We start from the raw sequence: 21,030 nt of genomic DNA, 5'->3' as shown, positions 1-21,030 counted from the left end.
AAGAGAACCATTTTAAAGAGCAGAATAAAGATTAAGGAAATTACTGAAAGGTTAAAAACAAACAAAAACATGGAGATATTATTGTAGGAGTTGAATTTTGTGTAGAATTGGAAAATGCAGAACACACATGTAATTGTTTAAGTAAAATGCTGCAAAAAAAGTAAAATCCTGCAGGTCCCTAAGTGGTGTCAGTGGGCAATAGGCCATGAAACCATGCCACAGGTCCCCAAGCAGTGTCCAGCAGTGGGAAGTGGGTCTCAAGACCAAGACAGGCCAGCAAGGCAGCCGGGTCCCAGGCAGGAAGCCATGTAGAGGGTGAGAAACTGAGATGGATATGTATGCCATACAGAATGAGATTGGATTTAGTGGGTTATGGAAGGGAAAGAGAGAAGGGGAAAGAACAGAGAGAGAGAGAGAGAGAGAGAGAGGCAGAAAGAGAGAGAGAGAGAGAGAGAGAGAGAGAGAGAGAGAGAGAGAGAGAGTAACAGAGGGAGAGAATAGCAGAAGTGGGGAGAAGGGAGAGACAGAAGCTGCCTCTTTGAGAGAGAGATAGAAAGGAAGGGAATCAGGCTGGAAGTTGAAGATCACCTTGCCTTGGGAGAGAGTAGGCATGGCTTGTCTCTTACAGGGACAGGATAGACCATTACATTCCCATCTGTTTTTAATAATAAAGAGGCAGGAGTTTAGACACAACAGGTTAAAAAATTAGGGTGGGAGATTCTCAAGACTTCTTCCTGTTTATTTGTGGGTGTTGTCTTGTGAGGGAACCTAAGAAAGATGGGTCCTGGAGTAGCTGGTTGAAAGACCCCAACCCTAGTCTCCATCTTAAGATGTTTTGTGATCAGCTAGGCCAGGGAAAAACAGGATATCTGTGTGTGGCAGAAGCAGCCTTGAGAAAAACACCCAGTCCTTTGTGTATCAAAACTCAGGGAAGCAGAAACTGGCTGAAACTGACTTAACTTAGACTTGTTTTTGTTCTGTTAGACTTGTTTTTGTCCTGATGTTGATCCCCCCATATGTTAATTTAAGTTGACCAATGATGTTGTGGTTGCTATGGTTCCCTGTTATGTAACCCTGAGACTCTATAAATGCTTGCTGGAAAAATACCAAGGGGTCTCAGTCTCACTGGAGTATTGAGTCCCCCGTTGGTGCCTTCAACATTAAAGAATCCTCTTGCTGTTTGCATCCATTGGTGTAGCTTATTGAGTCTGGGGGATCCTTCCCTGAACCCTAGAAATTAGTATCTTTCATTTTGGAGGTTCCACCGAGATTGCCCCTTACTCGGTAACCCACAGTGCCAATTGGGAGATGAGCTGGCCGGCGAATTTGCCCCGTCTGTCTGTTTGTCTGTTTGTCCATTGTTGTTCATTGAATTTGTTGTTCATTGAATTTGAAGTCGTTTGTAAGTACAAGCGCTCTGAAGGCCAACCGAGAGAGGGAACTGATGAGTTCCAGACTCCTCACTGGCAGCCTGGAAGACATTCCAGGGGTCCGATTTTTCGGGATCTGATTTGTTTCTAAGAGTGAACAGGCCACTCTACTAAAGTGCAGGGGAGTCGTAGTCTCGCCTTCTCTGTCCTAACATTTGCTTTCGGTTTTACGCCGAAATCATGCCGTATGGCTTCTGGCCTACTGTTTGTTTGTGTGTTTTGTCTGTCTAATTTTTGTCTTGATTTATTTGGAGGAAAAGCCCAACATGGAACAAAAGCTAACTACCCCCTTAAGCTTGACTCTAGGACACTAGAATTACATCCAGCTCCAGGCCAGTGGCCAGGGGATGGATGTCAAGAAGAAGAAATGGTGGCTCCTTTGTACCTCCGGATTGCTGAATCTTAAGCCCACCTGGCCAAAGGATGGTACATTTAACTTGGAAATTATTTTGCAGAATAAAGAGCGGGTCTTCAGCCCAGTACCCTAAGGATGCCTGGACCAGGTTCCCTATATTATCACTTGGGAATCTCTGGCCCGGGACCCACCCAATTGGGTCTCCCTCTTTGTCTGCCCGCAGCCCTCTGCTCCTCAACCTCCTTCCCCCTCCACCCCTTTGCATCCTACCTGTGGTCCTTATGCCTCCCTCAAACCCCAACCTGCCCACCTTTAACCTGTCCTGGAGAGACCTAAGCCCAAGCCCACAACCCCCAAGCCAGTCCTCCCTCCCTCAGAGGGACCACTCATAGACCTCCTAACAGTGGACCCCCTGCCATATCAGCCTCCAGCAGCCCCGGTGGGGGATGAGGAAGGACATCATGAATACAAGGACAAGGTACCAGGAGACTAGACTGCTCCGGACAACACCACCACGGCTGAGGCAGCAAAAGGAGAATCCCCCCAAGTCGCCACCTTTGTGGGTGTTGTGACCCCAAAGAACCTGTCTCCCAAGCCTTCCCCTGAGACAGGGAGGAAATGGCCAGATTCAATATTGGCCATTCTCTGTTTCCGATTTGTATAATTGGAAGAACCATAACCCAACCTTTTCAAAGAACCCCACTGCCCTCATGGCCCTAATAGAGTCTATTCTCATAACCCATTAACCCACTTGGGATGATTGCCAAAAACTCTTCCAGGCTCTATTGACCTCGGAGGAAAAACAGCACATTTTCCTTGAGGCATTCAAGAATGTTCCAGGGGCCGACAGGGCCCCAACCCAATTCCCCAATGAGATTGAAGCTGCCTTCCCTCTCAATCACCCGAATTGGGACTTTAACACCAATGCAGGTAGGGAGCATCTCTGTCACTACCGCCAGCTCCTCATTGTGGGCCTCCGAGTCATTGGGCACCGACCTACCAATTTGGCCCAGGTAAGAACAGTCACACAGGGTTTAGCGGAAATGCCAGCCACCTTTCTAGAGCAGCTGATGGAAGCCTACTGGGTGTACACTCCCTATGATCCAATGAGTCCAGACCAGCAGGGCAATGTTTCCATGGCTTTCATTTGGCAGTCTGCTCCAGACATCAGAAATATGTTACAGAGGCTGGAAGGACTGCAGGATTACACCCTTCAGGACCTCATGAAAGAGACAGAAAAGATATTTAAGAGAGGGAAACTCCAGAAGAAAAAGCAAATATTATGTAGGCTACAGGAAGGAGGGGAAGATAGACTCAGAAAGGAAATAGAAGACAGAGAAGACAAGAGGGAAAACAGATGAACTAGGGAATTAAGCAAGATCTTGGCCACTCTAGCTAACCAGACTAAGCCAGAAGCAGGGAGATCAGATAGGATGGTAGACAGGAGGCCATGGGTAGACAAGGACCAATGTGCCTACTGTAAAGAGAAAGGACATTGGGTCAACAACTGTCCTTAGAGACCCAAAAATCCCAGGAAGCAGCCAGCCCAATTGCTGGCCTTAGATGAAGACTAGGCCAGTCAGGGCCAGGAGCCCCTCCCTTCCCCCTGAGCTCCGGATAACCCTGCAAGTAGGGAGGCAACCAGTCACCTTCTTAGTAGACACTGGAGCTCAACATTCAGTCCTAACTAGAGCAGACAGCCCATTGAACAGCCGAACAACTTGAGTCCAAGGGGCCACTGGAGGGAAACAATACTGTTGGACCACTGAAAGGAAAGTGCTCTTGGCGACAGGTAAGGTGACCCATTCCTTCATGCATGTACCCGACTGTCCTTATTCCCTATTGGAGAGCGACTTGCTTACAAAGATGAGGGCTCAAATTCATTTTGAAAAAAAAGGGGCCTCAATGTCCAGACCGAAACATGAGCCTTTCCATATATTAACCTTGAGACTTGAAGATGAATATAAGATGTTTGAAAAATTAACCCCAGAAAATATGGAGGCTCATTGGATTGAGAATTATCCTCAGGCATGGGCGGAGACAGTAGGCATGGGGCTAGCCTCTCAGCAGCCCCCATTGATGATAAGCCTGAAGGCCACTGCCGCCCCAGTCTCCATCAAGCAGTATCCCATGTCTCAGGATGCATACCATGGGATCAAACCCCACATCAAGAGATTCTTAGACCAAGGAATATTAACCACCTGCCGGGCTCCATGAAATACCCCTCTAGTCCCTGTGAAAAAGCCTGGCACCAGAGATTCCCGTGCAGTGCAGGACCTAAGGGAAGTTAACAAATGGGTAGAGGACATACACCTGACAGTGCCCAACCCGTATAACTTGCTAAGCACATTGCCTCCAACCCACTCTTCGTATACAATCTTAGATTTGAAAGATACATTCTTTTGCCTAAAGCTGAGCCCCCAAAGCCAGCCCCAGTTTGCCTTTGATGGAAGAACCCAGAAGACGGGATTTTGGGACAACTGACTTGGACGAGGCTACCCCAGGCTTCAAGAACAGCCCTACTCTATTTGATGAGGCCCTCCATCAAGATCTGGCTGCCTTCTGGAAACAACACCTGGACCTCATCTTGCTTCAATATGTGGATGACCTGCTCCTGGTGGCCTCGACCAAGGAGGGATGCATAAGAGGTACACGGGCCCTCCTGCAGACCTTGGGTGAATAGGGCTATTGGGCTTTGGCCAAAAAGGTCCAAATATGTAGGAACAGAGTGACTTACTTGGGCTATCAGCTAGAGAACAGACAGAGATGGCTCACGGAAACCAGAAAAGATAATATTGCTCACATTCTGCCCCCTAAAAATGCCAGGCAACTCTGAGAATTCCTAGGTACTATGGGGTTCAGCAGACTTTAGAATACAAGCTTCACAGAAATTGCAGCCCCTTTGTACCCCCTAACCAAAAATGAAGCCCCTTTTGATTGTGCTGAAGAACATCAGTGGGCCTTTGATACTACTAAAAGGTCCTTGCTCTCTGCCCCAGCCCTGGGACTGCCGGATCTTACCAAGCCCTTTGAACTTTTTCTAGATGAAAAACAAGGGCTTGCAAAGGGAGTCCTCACTCAAAAACTGGGGCCATGGAGGAGCCCTATAGCCTACCTCTCTAAGAAACTGGATTCGGTGGCCTCGGGATGGCCCCCTTGTCTGAGGATGATAGCTGCCATAGCTATGCTCATAAAGGAGGCTGGAAAACTGACTCTGGAATAGCCCCTCACCATTTTAGCCCCTTGGTTGAGTCACTCATTCTCCAGCCACAAACTGCTAGCTCTCCAATGCCTGAATGACTCATTATCAGTCACTTCTGCTGGATATGGACAGGGTCTGCTTCAGCCCAGCAGTCATCCTGAATCCTGTCATGTTGCTCCCCACTCTGGAGGGGCCAACCCCTCATAATTGCCAACAAATCCTTGCAGAAATGCATGGAACCTGGCCGGACCTGATGGACCAACCCCTGAAAGGGGCTGACTTGACCTGGTACACTGATGGAAGTAGTTACCTGCTCAACTGAGAAAGGATGGCTGGAGAAGCAATAGTGGATAGAAAGCAGGTAATCTGGGCCAGCGCCCTGCCACATGGAACTTCAGCTCAGCTGGCAGAGCTCATCCCTCTAACCCAAGCCCTACTGCTGGCAGAAGGTAAGGCACTCAATGTCTCTACTGATAGCCACTATGCTTTTGCCACTGCTCATGTTCATGGGGAAATATATCAGAGGAGGGGTCTTCTAACCTCAGAAGGAAAGGACATTAAAAACAAGGTTGAAATCTTGGCCCTTCTTAAAGCCTTATTTCTCCCAAAGAGACTAAGTTTTATACATTGCCATGGACATCAGAAAGGGGAGACTGAGATAATTAAAGGGAACCGCCCGGCAGATGAAATGGCTAAGCAAGTGGACCTAGGCCCTCAGCTCTTGGTGGTAACAGTATTGACTGAACAGGAAGGCCCGGAAAGAGACATGGGCTGAATTGACTATACCGATGAAGATCTTGATATAGTCCAGAAATTAGGGGCAGACTATGATCATAAGAGACAACGATGGATGTTCCAAGGAATGACTGTAATGCCTGTACAAGTAGCCAGATAGCTCATTTCCTATTTGCATGAATTGACCCACCTGAGCACCAAAAAAGATGAACATCCTGCTCAGCAGACAGGAAATGGGCAGCTATATAACCAAGAAAGAGACCTTGATACAACAAATAGTCAGCAATTGCAAAGCCTGTGCCCAAGTGAATGCTGGCAAAACAAACAGGCCACCTGGACTCAGACTCAGGGGGCATAGGCTTGGGATCCATTGGGAAATAGATTTTACTGAAGTTAAGCCTGGCATATATGATTATTGGTATCTGTTAGTTTTTATAGACACCTTTTCAGGATGGGTCAAAGCCTTTCCTACCAAAAAGGAAACTGCACAGCCCGTTGTTAAGAAGTTCTTGGAAGAAACCTTCCCACGGTATGGACTACCCAAGGTACTTGGGACTGATAATGGTCCTGCCTATGTCTACCAGATAAGTCAGTTAGTGGCCAAGTTACTGGGGATTGATTGGAAATTGCATTGTGCCTATAGACCCCAGAGCTCAGGGCAGGTAGAATGAATAAAAAAATTAAGGAGGATTTAACTAAATTAATGCTCGAGATTAGCACTAGGGACTGGGTACAACTCCTACCCCTGGCATTGTATCGAGCCAGGACACCCCTAGGCCACATGGATTAACTCCTTTTGAAATTTTATATGGAGGCCCACCTCCAGCTATAGCCCTTTTGGATTCTGATATTGCTAATTATGTAACCTCCACCACTTTGCAGGCTCACTTGCAAGCCCTCCAGTTGCTACAACACGATATCTGGAAGCCCTTAGCTGTAGCCTACAAGGACTCAGACCAGTCTCCTGTCGTACCACACCCCTTCAAAATAGGCGATAGCGTTTGGGTCCGATGCCATCAGACCAAGACTCTGGAGCCTCGGTGGAAGTGACCATACGCCATTCTCCTCACAACCCCAATAGCCTTAAAGGTGGACAGAATTGCAGCCTGGATCCACACCTCACATGCTAAAGCAGCCCAACCAGGACAATTCTCTGACACGTCCAGACCCAAAATCCTCATGGAAACTTCAACACTCTCAAAACCCCCTAAAGATAAGACTTGTTTGCTCTTAATTGCAACCTCTGTATATCTGACCTTTTCACTACTATTTTCTGGCCTCATATTTGAGGCTAACGAGAGTCCCCATCTTACTCGAAATCTAACTTGGCAGGTCATATCTCAGATGAGGGACATAATTTGGTTCATAACTGGGGTGCATACTCCTAATACCTGGTGGCCTAGCCTACATCCTGATCTATGTAAATTAATCTCCAAATTAGACCCACAGCATCTCCCAACTGAAGAGATCAAAGGAACCCTCCCTTTGATATAGGATGTAGACACCTATTAGCTAAATATCACCTTCAAACAGATCCATTTTATGTATGCCCCAGGGATGGTCATGATCGGTGGCTAGCTAATAAATGTGGCAGATCTGAGGACTTTTACTGTAAAGCTTAGTCTTGGGAGATCACAGGGGATGCATATTGGAAACCTTCCTCACCATGGGACCTATTTATAATTAAAAGAAATGCCTCCCATAATTCAATTCTTACCATTCATTTTACCCAGGACGGCCGACAGGACACTAATTGGGGAACGGGCCATACCTGGGGGCTTAGATTCTATATGACTGAGTGGGACAAAGGGTTGACCTTTCAAATTAGATTAGAATCACAATCAATAAATGTTCAAGTGTTAGGGCCCAATAGCATCCTCTCACAACAGGGAGGACTACTCACATAGATGGGTACTGCCCCCAATATCACTGAGAACAGGTTGTTTGATCTTATCAAGGGAGCTTTCTTGGCTTTAAATAACACACAGCCCAACAGAACTAAGGACTGTTGGCTTTGTTTGGTGTCCAGCCTGCCTTACTATGAAGGAATTGTCATCCTTAGTAATTTCACTAACCACACCAGCCCTTCACCTAGCTGCACCAGCACATTGCCCCACCGGTTGACATTACCCCAAGCAGAAGGCCTAGGTACCTCCCTAGCAAAAGTAACATCCACACACCAAAAATTGTGCAATTCAACCCATGAGGTCCACCTAGGCAATTATTATCTTCAGGCCCCTAATGGAACTTATTGGGCATGTAACACCGGCCTGACTTCCTGCATCTCTGCATGAATTTATAATGTGTCTGATTATTCTGTCATGGTCCAAGTCTTACCCCACATTATGTATCATACATCTGAAAATATTCTGGCTCTTTTTTGTTCTAGGAACAAAAGGGAGCCTATCACCATGACATTAGCCATCCTTCTTAGCATTGGTGGCATAGCAGCCAGTATTGGGACAGGGACTGCAGCTATGGCACAGAGCAATCAAATAGTCCATTTGCAGGTGGCTATGGCTGTGGATGTAGAAGACCTAGAAAAATTAGTAGCAGCCTTAGAAAAATCCATCACCTCCTTATCAGAAGTAGTACTGCAGAACAGAAGGTGGCTAAATTTACTATTTCTCAAAGGGGGGATATGTGCTGTGCTGAAAGAAGAATGCTGTTTCTATGCAGACCACACTGGAGTGGTCAGGGAATCCATGGCCAAACTTAGAGAAAGGCTTGCCCAAAGAAAAAATATTTTGGTTTGAAGGATGGTTTAATAATTCACCCTAGTTAGCTACGCTAATATCCACCTTGACTGGACCCCTAATCATATTATTGCTTATTTTGACTTTTGGCCCCTGCATCCTAAAGAGGTTAGTACAGTTTATGAAGGACAGATTATCAGTAGTACAAACTATGCTTCTGGCCCAGCAATATCAAATGCTGAGACAAACAGATTCAGAGTCTAATCTAGCTAAGGATCAGAACCAATGGATATAAATATTTAATCCATATTAAAGAAAAAGGGGGAAAATGAAAAACCCCAAACCTAGTCTCCATCTTAAGATGCCTTTGTGATCAGCTAGGCCAGGGAAAAACAGGATATCTGTGGGTGGCAGAAGAAGTCTTGAGACTGGCTACACCTGCCAAGGGGGCAAAAACAGGATATCTGTGGGTGGCAGAAGCAGCCTTGAGAAAAACACCCAGTCCTTTGTGTATCAAAACTCAGGGAGGCAGAAACTGGCTGATAATGACTTAACTTAGACTTGTTTTTGTCCTGTTAGACTTGTTTTTGTCCTGATGTTGATCCCCCATATGTTAATTTGAGTTGACCAATGATGTTGCGGTTGCTATGGTTCCCTGTTATGTAACCCTGAGACTCTATAAATGCTTGCTGGAAAAATACCAAGGGGACTCAGTCTCATTGGAGTATTGAGTCCCCCGTTGGCACCTTCAACATTAAAGAATCCTCTTGCTGTTTGTATCCATTGGCATAGCTTATTGCATCTGGGGGATCCTTCCCTGAACCCTAGAAATTAGGGTCTTTCATTGGTCTCTGTTCCTGTCTGGTGTTTGTGGTATGGAATTGTCTGGTGTCTCTGACACCTGTTTAAGGTACTGGCAGAACAGAGGACAAAGTTAAGTTTAGCGAAAAAAATTAGCACCAGGGAATTAAGAGGTGTGTATCTGAATTGAAGGTTGATTCTTCAGTTCATCTCCCTGGAACTCACAAGAATTCTTTGGGTTTGTGAAAACAGAAGTTTTAGACAGCAGTAAAATGATTGTGGCAGATGTTTTCACACAATGAAAAGTATTTTTAAGACTATGGAGGCAGCGTGAGAAATTTTATAGTGTGTATTGGTCCTCACATCTTTATAACTTGCAGGTATACACTGTAATAACTTGTATTTGTATTTCGTTGAAATTTGTTTGGTGAGATTGTCCTTTTAAATAACAAAAGCTCTCAGCTGTCAAACTACATCAGAGATCTTTGAGAAGGATGAAATTTTACTTGAATTATTGATTAAAAAACAGCAGAGAACTCACTTGGTTGGCACCAAGAGGTACTCCACAGTTGCTGAAGCTCATATTTGCCTTTTTGATATTTAGTACAGGGCCTTGTAGGCCCCACAACATACTGTGGGCTAAGAAATCTATAGGAATACAAGATACAAAATAAAAATCCAGAGGCATTTGAAGGAGTTTAGTGCAGAAAAATGGTAGAATAATGGAATATTAATAGTTCAGTCTTCCATATTAAACCTAAAATCTACATGCAGTGTGCTCATATAAATAAATTCAGCTTAGTATAATTTACCTTTTCTTCCACTATTATCCACCACCCTTGAAATCCATCCCCACAAGTATTTCTCAGAACTCTGTTTGGATGAATTAAAAAACTCAATAAATTCTTTAGTGGTACAGTACTCATCCTCATGGGCTACACTTTCTGTGTCCCCTCTAGGAGACTGCTTATCCTTAACCCTGGTTATAGGTTAAGACAAATTTTGGTGAGCACTGAGGCACCTTACTCAGCATCTCATTCCAGGAAAGTTGCAGCCTATTCAGCAGTCAATGGAGGATTCCCTCAGGAAAAGAGAGCAACACTGAAATGTGTGAGCATGAGGATTCATTCTCTACTAAAAGTGGAGAGACTACTTTCTCAGAGGAGATAAACGTTCATATTCAAAAGACAAACATTGTGTGAATATTTTTGTTAGGTTCCAGAAAGTCTATATATGGAGAAATGAGTTCAAGATGGAATACAGAGGAATTATTGGTGATTAAAATAAAATCCAGAATTCCTTAGGAACTTGTGAAACAGGTTCCTGTCCTCTGTGAGTAAATTGGGAACATCTGTGAGAAATTTTCTTTATTGGATTATTTGAAGTGGGAAGACAGATTCTAAGTCTGGGCCATACCTTCTGAAGAGAGTCTGCATAATAGAATGTGAAAAAATGAAGCTTTTATTTTTTACCTCCTTGACCTCACTTTCAATGGCAAGTGAAGTCCTCTTTATCTTATCAATAGTTTTCTGAAAATGTTTCTGTGCCTAATAAAAAAGGTCACAAGTTTCAGTTTTAGTAAGTTTTTCACCTTCAAGGAACATTTTGTCTTTGACAAGCTACTTCTTTCTTCATTTCTTACTATCTCAAGTCCATGTCACGAAGTATGTGTTTGTGTGACTGCTTTCACTTTTTGTGACCAAAACATGTTTTGTAAGATATTTTTCTAATAATCCATTTACAAACATGTTTAGGACTTTCTGGTTTCTAATAACAAACAATTTCTCCTTGAATATGTGGTAACAAAGAATTTTTTTAATTTTCTCTAGAAAATAGAAAAAAGTACAATATTGATTGAAATGTAAGGACACTTCATAGTAATTTTGAAAGAGCTGGATAAATCCAGGTCTCCCCAAAGAAAGCCCTGGATAAATCCATATCCCCCCCCCACACACACACACCCAGCAGGAAGAAAATAGCCAAAAATCTAAGCAGGAAGAGAAGAATCAGAAATCTAGGATTAGCCAGTTCAGTGACTGTGTTTCAGGAACTAGCTGAAGGTAAAGTTACATTGTAATCTTGAGAATAATCTTGAGAAACAGGAAGTTTCCCCTTTGTTATTATCATTGGTATTTTGGAATACTGTGTTTCAGGAACTAGCTGATTATGACCCTGAGAGTGATCTTGAGAGGCAGGGAGTTGCCCCCTTGTGATCATCACTGGTATTTTTGGAATTTCTGTTACAACCTCCCTACCCCCTCAGATCACTGGGTTGTGGTTTCTTCCCTTAAAAACTCCTTCCCTCCATCACTTGGGGTCGAACTCTTCCCCTGTGTGGGTTATGAGTCTCGGCCCCAGTGCACTGGTTCCCATCTCATCTCATCATTAAAACCTCGTGTGATTGCAGCAAGGATGGTCTCTCGTGAGTTATTGGGGGGGGGGGGTTGTATTATCCTGACACTTGAGTGAGAGTCTCCCGACACTGGGGGTCTTTCAATTTAAGCTTTATGAAATAATCTCTGAAAAAAGTAATGGCAGAAATACACATAAAAGCCAGCAATACTGTGCTATGTATGTATAATTTTTATTTTTGTTTCTTATATGCAAGTGTGACTGTACATCATAATAATGATAAACAAATATGAATGTATATATTTCTATATATATATCTAACATTTGAAAATGACAATTTAGAGGGTAGGAAATAGGACTGTATCAGAGAATCTGATATAGAAGCACAAGTAAAGAGTTGTCTATTAAAGTGGATTATTATAAGGTTGCTGTTTTAGTTTTACTTTTTTATTTTTTATTTTTTTCATCCAAAAAATTACACTTCCCTCCTTCCATTTCCCTCCTTCCTCCCAATAAGAGAGGGCAGGGAACCCTGCCCTGTGGGAATTCCAAGGCCCTCTCCCCTACATACAGACCTAGGAAGCTTTGCATCCAAATAGACTAGGGTCTTAGAAAGCCAGTACATCCAGTAGAAACAAGTCTCGGTGCCTTTACCAATGGTTTCTTCGTCAGTCCCCATTGTCAGCCACATTCAGAGAGTCTGGTTTGATTGCATGGTCATTCATTTCTGGTCCAGCTGGATTTGGTGAGCTCACATTAGAACAAGGACAGTGTCTTAGTGGGTGGACCAACCCCTCGCGGTCCAGACTTCCTTGCTCATCTTCTCCCTCCTTCTGTGCTTCAACTGGACCTTAGGAGCTCAGTCCATTGCTATGATGAGGGTCTCTGTCTCTATCTCCATCTGTAGCCAGATGAAGATTCTATGGTGATATTTGAGACAACAGTGTGATAGTGGGGCAAGGCCAGTTCAGGAACCCTCTGCTCTGCTGCCAAAGGACCTAGCTGGGTACATCCCTGTGGACAACTGGGATCTCCTCAAGAGCCAAGTCTCTTCTCAACCCTAAAATGGCTCCCTTAATGTAGATATCTTTTTCCCTGCTCCTATATCTTCCCTTCCTCCATATCCACCCTCCCACTCCCCCAAGCTCTCTCTAGTGTTTCTTTTCTCCCTTCTCTTTCCCTCTCTCCCCTTCACTTACCCCTACCCCTACCCCCACCCCCATGTTCCCAACTTTTGCCTGGCAATCTTGTTTCCTTCTATATATGTTTTTCTTTGTGTTCATCTTGTTTATTTGGCTTCCCTAGGCTTATGAACTATAGGCATAATGTTCTTTATTTATGGCTAGAGTCCACTAATGAATGAGTACATGCCATATTCATCTTTTTGGATCTGGGTTATCTCACTCAGGATAGTGTTTTCTATTTCCATCCATTTGCATGCAAAATTCAAGATGTCAGTGTTTTTTACTGTTGAGTAGTATTCTAAAGTGTATATGTGCCACACCTTCTTTATCCATTCTTCCATTGAGGGGCATCTAGGCTGTTTCCAGGTTCTGGCTATTACAAATAATGCTACTATGAACATAGTTGAACAAATGCTTTTGTAGTATGATAAGGTATCTCTTGGGTATATTTCCAAGAGTGGTATTGCTGGATCCTGAGGTAGATTGATTTCCAATTTACTGAGAAACCACACTGATTTCCAAAGTGGTTGTACAAGTTTCTATTCCCACCAGCTATGGATGAGTGTTCCCCTTACTCCACATCCTCTCCAACATAGGCTATAATTGGTGTTTTGGATTTTAGCCATTCTGACAGGTGTAAGATGGTATCTCAAAGTTGTTTTGATTTGCATTTCCCTCATCACTAAGCAGGTTGAACAAGACCTTAACTGTCTTTGGCCATTTGAACTTCATCTGACTTTATAAATTACTATTAGTGCTCATGTGTTTGTGTCTGTGTCTGTGTATATGATGTGTATATATACACATGTGCCATAGTGTATATAAAAAATCAAAAGACAATTTTGTGGAGTCAGTTTTCATCTATGACTTTTCCATGGTCCTAGGGGTTGAAATGACAGGAGAAAACCTTTCATGGTTACAAAATATTGTAAGTGTAAATGTATTAATAAAGCATCATTTGAAAGATAGAGTCTAAAAGAATGGCTTTTTCAAAATTGTTCTAAATTTGTGTTGTTTACCAAGTTTCTGTTTTCAGTCTAAAACCAGAAATCGGTAAAATGTGAAGTGGTGGAAGAAGTATAGTCTATGAAAGTACAAAAGCAATATCTATGTTAATCTTATACAAAATAGGACTTAATTACAAAATTATAATTGGCATTTTTAAAAAGTCATTATCGGCAAAGTGACGTTGCATAAAGAATTTCTAAAAATTATACACATGTACATACCAAACAATGCAATATTGTACATATTAAGAAAAATACTTACAGAACAGAGATTGCATGTGCTGTTACCTTTCAACTTAAAGAAAGAGTATAACTTTTTTTTTAAAGAGAAAGTACTGGGGATGACATTGCAAAACTGAAACATTGTTATATTGCTGATGGAGGTGTAATTAGTTCAACTGTTATGAAAACAAATGAAGATTCCTTATAAAGTTAAATATAAAATTGCTATTTGATTCAACATTTTCATTTTCAGTGTATAAATAAAATAATCAAAATAATTACTCAAATATAAATGGTAAAATTAACAAAATTCACAGTACACTAAACATATAAATAATCCAAATGTTCACTTATGAATGAATGGATAAAGAAATTACAATGATCTGTCCCATCGTCTCAATGGGTAAAAGCACTCCTCGCGGTCCTGGCTTCCTTGCTCATGATCTCCCTCCTTTTGCTCCTCATCAGGACCTTGAGAGCTCAGTCTGGTGCTCCTATGTGGGGCTCTGCCATTTTCTCCATCCAATGCCAGGTGAAGGTTCTATGGTGATATGCAAGATGTTCATGAGTATGACAATATAGGCTCTCTGTCTTTGGAGAGGGGTGGAGTGGGGGTATGGGTGGAAGGGAGGGGAGGGAAGGGGGAGGAGATGGAAATCTTGAATAAAAAAAATGAGAAAAAAAAAAGAAATTACAATGAAGCCGGGCGGTGGTGGCGCACGCCTTTAATCCCAGCACTCGGGAGGCAGAGGCAGGCGGATCTCTGTGAGTTCAAGACCAGCCTGGTATACAAGAGCTAGTTCCAGGACAGGCTCCAAAGCCACAGAGAAACCCTGTCTCAAAAAAAAAAAAAGAAATTACAATGAAACCACCCAATGAAATATTCAGCCATAGGAGAAGGGAATACAAATGAAGTCCCTTAAACACTTGGACTTTAAGAATATTGTGGTAAGTAAAAGAAGACCCAGACAGACAAAATAAAAAAGTTGATCCCATCAGCATGAACAAGTCACGTAATGTAAGAGACAAAGCAGACAGTAGCCACAAGGAGATGTGAGGGGTTTCAGGAGTCACTGATTAGTGTGTAAAGTTTCTTCTTCAGGTAATGAAGAAGTTTGGGAACTAGATGCAGCTTGTGACAGCATTTTTTATGACTCTGATAAATGCTATAAATAAAGTGTAGGAAATTAAAATGATGAATTAGTGTTACATGAATTTTGGGTGTCTTAAACTTCTAAACCAAAGAGAAAATAAGAAAAGTATAAATCCAGTTATTTACTCAAAATAATGGTGAAGAATACTTAAAACATTCACAAATATACATGATTGTTCATACAGGCAGTGTTCATTATATCAAAACACAAGGATCTAACAATTCTGATCTGCAAGAGCCCCTACCCTCACACATGCATGATTCAAAATAAAACTAAATCAAAGAATAAGTTTTTGCTTTGGTGTCATTCAATAATAGGCTTATTGGAAGATATACAACAAAATGACCATTTTCCTTCTTCATCTTCAAAAAATAGTGACCAAGAAAGGATAATAACAGGTGGTGAGGAAGGATATTAAGAACACAGTCAAAAGGACTCATGAGTCATGAAAAAGTACATAAAATGAACTATTTTTCTAACTCAAACAACCATTGTTTGATTATCTTTTGTGGTAAAAGTGAATAAAAATTCAATTGACAATGGAAATGGAAAACCCTAAGCAAAGTTCCAGTTTCAGAACTCTACAGAAGTTCACTGAAATGTGGTGTTTCAGACTCAGCAACTATTCATTTGAGTGACTAAATTTAACTGTGTGATGTTTTTATTTGTGAGTTAATTGCAATAAAGTAATATTGATTTTTACTTTTAAAAGATGAAATCTGATAAAATTTCATACATGTAAATTTCCAGTAAACACAAAATGTAGTAACAGAAATGTCTATCTTTTATGTATTAGTTGATGGCTACAGGGAACAGTAAGAGAATACCTTGTGGTAACACAACCTGTCGCATAATTTAAAAAAACTCAGAGTCAGAAATTGAGATTCAAGCTGAAGATACTAAAAGCAAAATAGCCAGTTACTGGCTCTTACCCCGACCTTGGTCTGAAATAGCAAATGCCCTCCTGGAATCTGAGAATGAGTCTGTGTGTTTCAGAGATATCTTTGCCCATATTTTATTTCTCTCTAAGGCTGGGATTAAAGGCATGCACCACTGTGATTAAAGGTTCAGGTCATTATGGATATTGGGATTTAAGCTGTGGGTTATTGTGGCTACTGGGTTTAAAGGTGAGTGTTACCAAAACCTGATCTATAAGACTACACAGTGGAACTATTTTACTCTCAATTATTCAAACAGTCTTTATTTATTAAAATACAATAAATATACCACTACATTTCCCCTTTTTTTCTAAAATAAAATAGAAGACTATAACAATAGAAGAAAACTATATATAATGAGTATATATAATATATACAGGCAATAAATACATCAACAGTGTCTAGTTCATTTGCTTTTGAAAAATTCAGGGAAAATATTTTATATCTATCCTATCTTTGTGAGTCTAAAGTCTTATACCTAATTTATTTTCTATCATAACTTGCTTTCTATATCTGGTAAATTATAACTATAGTTATAATTTCAACTAATCTTCAACTACCTCAGAGACCCAAGAAGGAAATAACATTAACTGAGTCAGCAGGAAGTACAAGCAAGTGACTTCCAAAAACTGTGAGTAATGGCAGAAGCAGCTGGCTGCCTGGACAGTCACCTAAATTCTATTATAATGTTGGGGCATCCATTTTCACCTACAGGACTAGTGTACTCGACTTTTTGTGAAACCAGATATTTTGTGTCCTGCTTGTCTAGTTAGAACAACATCATGTCAGTAGTCAAGGCAAAGGCATTTTCTTGTTCAGTGGCTTACTTTTGCACAAAGAAAATAAACTCCATGTGGAGTTTCTTCAATGCCAATTATCCTCTCTGAAGTAGATTTTTGCTGCCAGGAACAGACATGTCTCATTGTCATAAAAAAGAAGAACCTAGGTTATTAAAGCATCTTAAATGCCACATTCTGTAGCTCTCTGAAATGTTTGAAGATGACTTATCTATTTAATTATATCTTTGTTTGACCTTGAAAATATACATAACATTACAAGTTTGATTACACTAGGTAATTAACTACTAACCTATATTTCTTTATTATCCAAATAGTTGGTAATAATAATTTTCTAGGACTAGAAATTTGCATTACATTGTTAAATGAGCTATATAGGTACAATTTCTTGAATAGTATTAGAAATGTATGTATAATATGTTTTATCAAAATTAATCTCAAATTTGTATTAATATACAAAATTGCATGCAATATACAGAAGAAAAAATGTAAAACATTTAAAACTAATAGTTGCTTTTAAAATGTGGATTCAATAATATACCTCTTTATCTTATCATATCTATATCCTCCATTTTTCTTTTCAGATTAGATTCAATAATATACCTTCCTATCTTATCCTATCTCTATCCCTTTTTTTCTTTTCCATTCATTTTTCTTTTTCTTTGTTTCTTACTCTCTTTCTTCCTTTCTTTATTTTATTGAGACAGGGTTTCTCAGTAGCTATCAAGCCCATCTTGGAACTTGTTCTTTAAATCAGGTTGACCTCGAAATTATAGATATCCACTTGCTTCTGCATCCAAGTGTTGGGATTAATGCTGTGCATCACTACTGCCTGGCCTTTTCTCAAGAACCATGAATTGAATTTCCTTTGTTTAGCTTTTTTTCTGACCATTATCCATAACAACTTATAACCAGCACATTAAAAAAAATAAACATCCATAATCCACATTTTTTGGGGATTGTGTGCTTAGTCTTCTAGACTACTTCTTGCTGATTGGGTGTGATGAAAATCTTATGGGGTCCCAAAGAAAATTTAGGATTATGGTTCCAGTCCTTACTTAATTCTGTGAAGCTGGATAATTTCCACCAGCCATCTTGAAACTGTTTTGGATATAGAACTCAGAGGAAACTGCAAAAAATTATACTCTGAAATGTTGGTTCATCTGGGTCATCTGATCTCACTGGAGATTTTTCTGGGGGCTTCCTTGATTAAACCTTATTTATCTTAATCAAGAATGAATCCACAGCTGACCAAACCTTATTTTTCTTAACTAATAATAAATCCACAGACTATTGTTTCCTGTAGAAACAAAAATAAAACCTCATCTCCAAAGTAACTTATCTTTTGACTTAAATTTTGGAGTCAAAATATTTTGATCAAACCTCATTCTACTTAACACAGAATGAATTCACATCATCTCACTTCCTGTGGAAACAAAAGCAAAACGTCTTTTCCAAAACATATCTTTGGAATTAAATTTTGAAGTCAAGGCATTTTCAAAATATAGTTTGGTTTGATCCATCAACATTCACAATCAAATGTCTTTTAGCAGCTGTTGCTTTTTTCTCAACAAACAAATCAAAGACAACACAATAACATACAGTACCCAGTTCTCTGTGTATTTTCCACCTTTACATGAAAACTAATCTAGAAAAGAAGGGAACTGGGAGTGCTAGGTTTTCGCCCAAACCTAGGTGGCTAGGTTTGGGTTCCATTTCCTAAAGCTGAAATTCCAATCCTAGCTCTGGCCTGGGCTGTTGGTAAATTTGTGCCTTAAAATGTTGGGTACCAGCCGGGCGGTGGTGGCGCATGCCTTTAATCCCAGCACTCAGGAGGCAGAGGCAGGCAGATCTCTGTGAGTTCGAGGCCAGCCTGGTCTACAAGAGCTAGTTCCAGGACAGGCTCTAAAAAAGCTGCAGAGAAACCCTGTCTCGAAAAACCAAAAAAAAAAAAAAAAAAAGAAAAAAGAAAAAAAAATGTTGGGTACCAAATGAAGCAAGATTAGTAAAAGCTCAGGATAAGAAATTGGGATTCAACCTGAAGATCTAAAAAGCAAAATGGCCAGCCAATGACTCTTTCCTCAACCTCAGTTTAAAATGGCAATCCTGCCTCCCAGAAGGTGTGTGTTATTGTGGCTACTGGGATTAAAAGTGTGTGTTATTGTGACTACAGAAATTAAAGGTGTGTGTTAACATAATCTGGTCTATAAGGCTTACTACTGGGAATGTTTCACTTTCAGATATTCAGACAGTCTTTATTCATTAAAACACAAACAATATGCCACAACAACAAACTTTCTTCATTTTGACTTTCCTAGAAACATGGGCTCTTATATTTTTATTAAAATTCACTGAAATGGAAATACCTAAACTTGATCAATTTATTGTGACTAGAGATTTTCCAGTTTTTGCTTTTTGAAAAGTTGGAGTTTATTGATCTAGATTTTCTTTAGGGTCTATCTGCATTTAAAAACAAGCCCAACTCAAATTTTATTTAAATGTGAGAGTGTAATTATTCCAATAATGACTTAGCCATTTCTTAGAATTGATGGAAATCTCTTACTCTCTTTAACCAGGTGCTAAAGAGGAATATTAAGATGGATATGCCTTCTGTGCCAATGGAAGATGGAATCAAATGATATATTCAGCCATATGGTTTCATCTCATCCTGACCATCTGCTGACTGTTTGTTTAAATATATTATCTAGTTCACTGATTCCCAGCTGAAGGAAAGCTACAGGGTAAAGCAGATATATCCTGTAAAACAGTTATCTAGCTAATAACTGTGGTCAAAGAGCTGAAATGCATTATCTTCTAAGAATAATCTGTGCACCCTGGGGAAATAAATTCACTTAAGATATCAATGTCAGCCTGAGTTTGGAGAAATAATGCTTTATATATACAAAAAAGAAAAAATATGGAGAGCTGTACCTCCAAACATGACCTGAGACAATCAAGAGACAAAACCTGTATGTGTTTTATGTATGACTTTGTATTGAGGAGGAACTAAATACAAACTAGATATGGTCCTATCTTTTATCAGCACTCATTTGTAGTTGTCCTCTAAGAAATTTTATTATTGGGGTAGGCAGCCCAGGTGTCCATACATGTTTCTTCAAACTCCATTTTTGTCCTCTCTTGAAATAAGCTATGATTTCCCCCAAACAGTTGGGAAAATATCTTTATTCCACCAAAGGCAGAATTAGATTACATGCTTTATTTTTTAATGAGTAGTAAATTGCTATCTGCCTATCATACAAATGAGTGTTATTGATTTCCCTTTGTTAAATCTCCAAAGACATCCTACATTGAGTGCTAATTCTTCATTAAAACTACATCCACTAAGAGACATATTAAAAAATAATGTCTTTCATAAGAGAAACATTGTTGTCAGCAGAAATTTTTAAACCAAGAAAAAGAATTACAGGCCAATCTCACTCATGAACATCGATGCAAAAATTCTCAATAAAATACTGGCAAACAGAATCCAAGAACACATTAGAAAAATTATCCACTATGATCAAGTAGGCTTCATCCCAGAGATGCAGGGCTGGTTCAACATAAGAAAATCTATTAATGTAAACCATCATATAAATAAACTGAAGGATAAAAACCATATGATCATCTCATTAGATGGAGAAAAAGCATTTGACAAAATTCATCACCCCTTTATGATAAAGGTCTTGGAGAGATTAGGGATACAGGGGTCATTCCTAAATATAATAAAGGCTATTTACAGCAAGCCAACAGCTAACATCAAATTAAACGGAGAGAAACTCAAGGCCATCCCACTAAATTCAGGAACACGACAAGGCTGTCCACTCTCTCCTTATCTCTTCAATATAGTGCTTAAAGTTCTAGCAATAGCAATAAGACAACACAAGGGGATCAAGGGGATTTGAATTGGAAAGGAAGAAGTTAAACTTTCGTTATTTGCAGATGATATGATAGTTTACATAAGCGACCCGAAAAACTCCACCAAAGAACTCCTACAGCTGATGAACTCCTTTAGTATCGTGCCAGGATACAAGATCAACTCCCAAAAATCAGTTGCCCTCCTATATACAAAGGATAAGGAAGCAGAGAAAGAAATCAGAGAAGCGTCACCTTTCACCATAGCCACAAATAGCATAAAATATCTTGGGGTAACTCTAACC

At 40.5% G+C, this 21,030-nt stretch overlaps 1 pseudogene; it reads left to right on the top strand.

The window, feature by feature from the left end:
- Positions 1–2,495: 2,495 nt before the first annotated feature.
- LOC119817288 lies at positions 2,496–5,762 on the top strand (annotated as a pseudogene).
- Positions 5,763–21,030: the final 15,268 nt, after the last annotated feature.

Source organism: Arvicola amphibius, chromosome 6 (genome assembly GCF_903992535.2).
Source record: "Arvicola amphibius chromosome 6, mArvAmp1.2, whole genome shotgun sequence".
In the NCBI taxonomy this organism is placed as follows: Eukaryota; Metazoa; Chordata; class Mammalia; order Rodentia; family Cricetidae; genus Arvicola; species Arvicola amphibius.
Note: the sequence above shows the minus strand (reverse complement) of the source record. Positions and strands in the feature narration are given on the sequence as shown.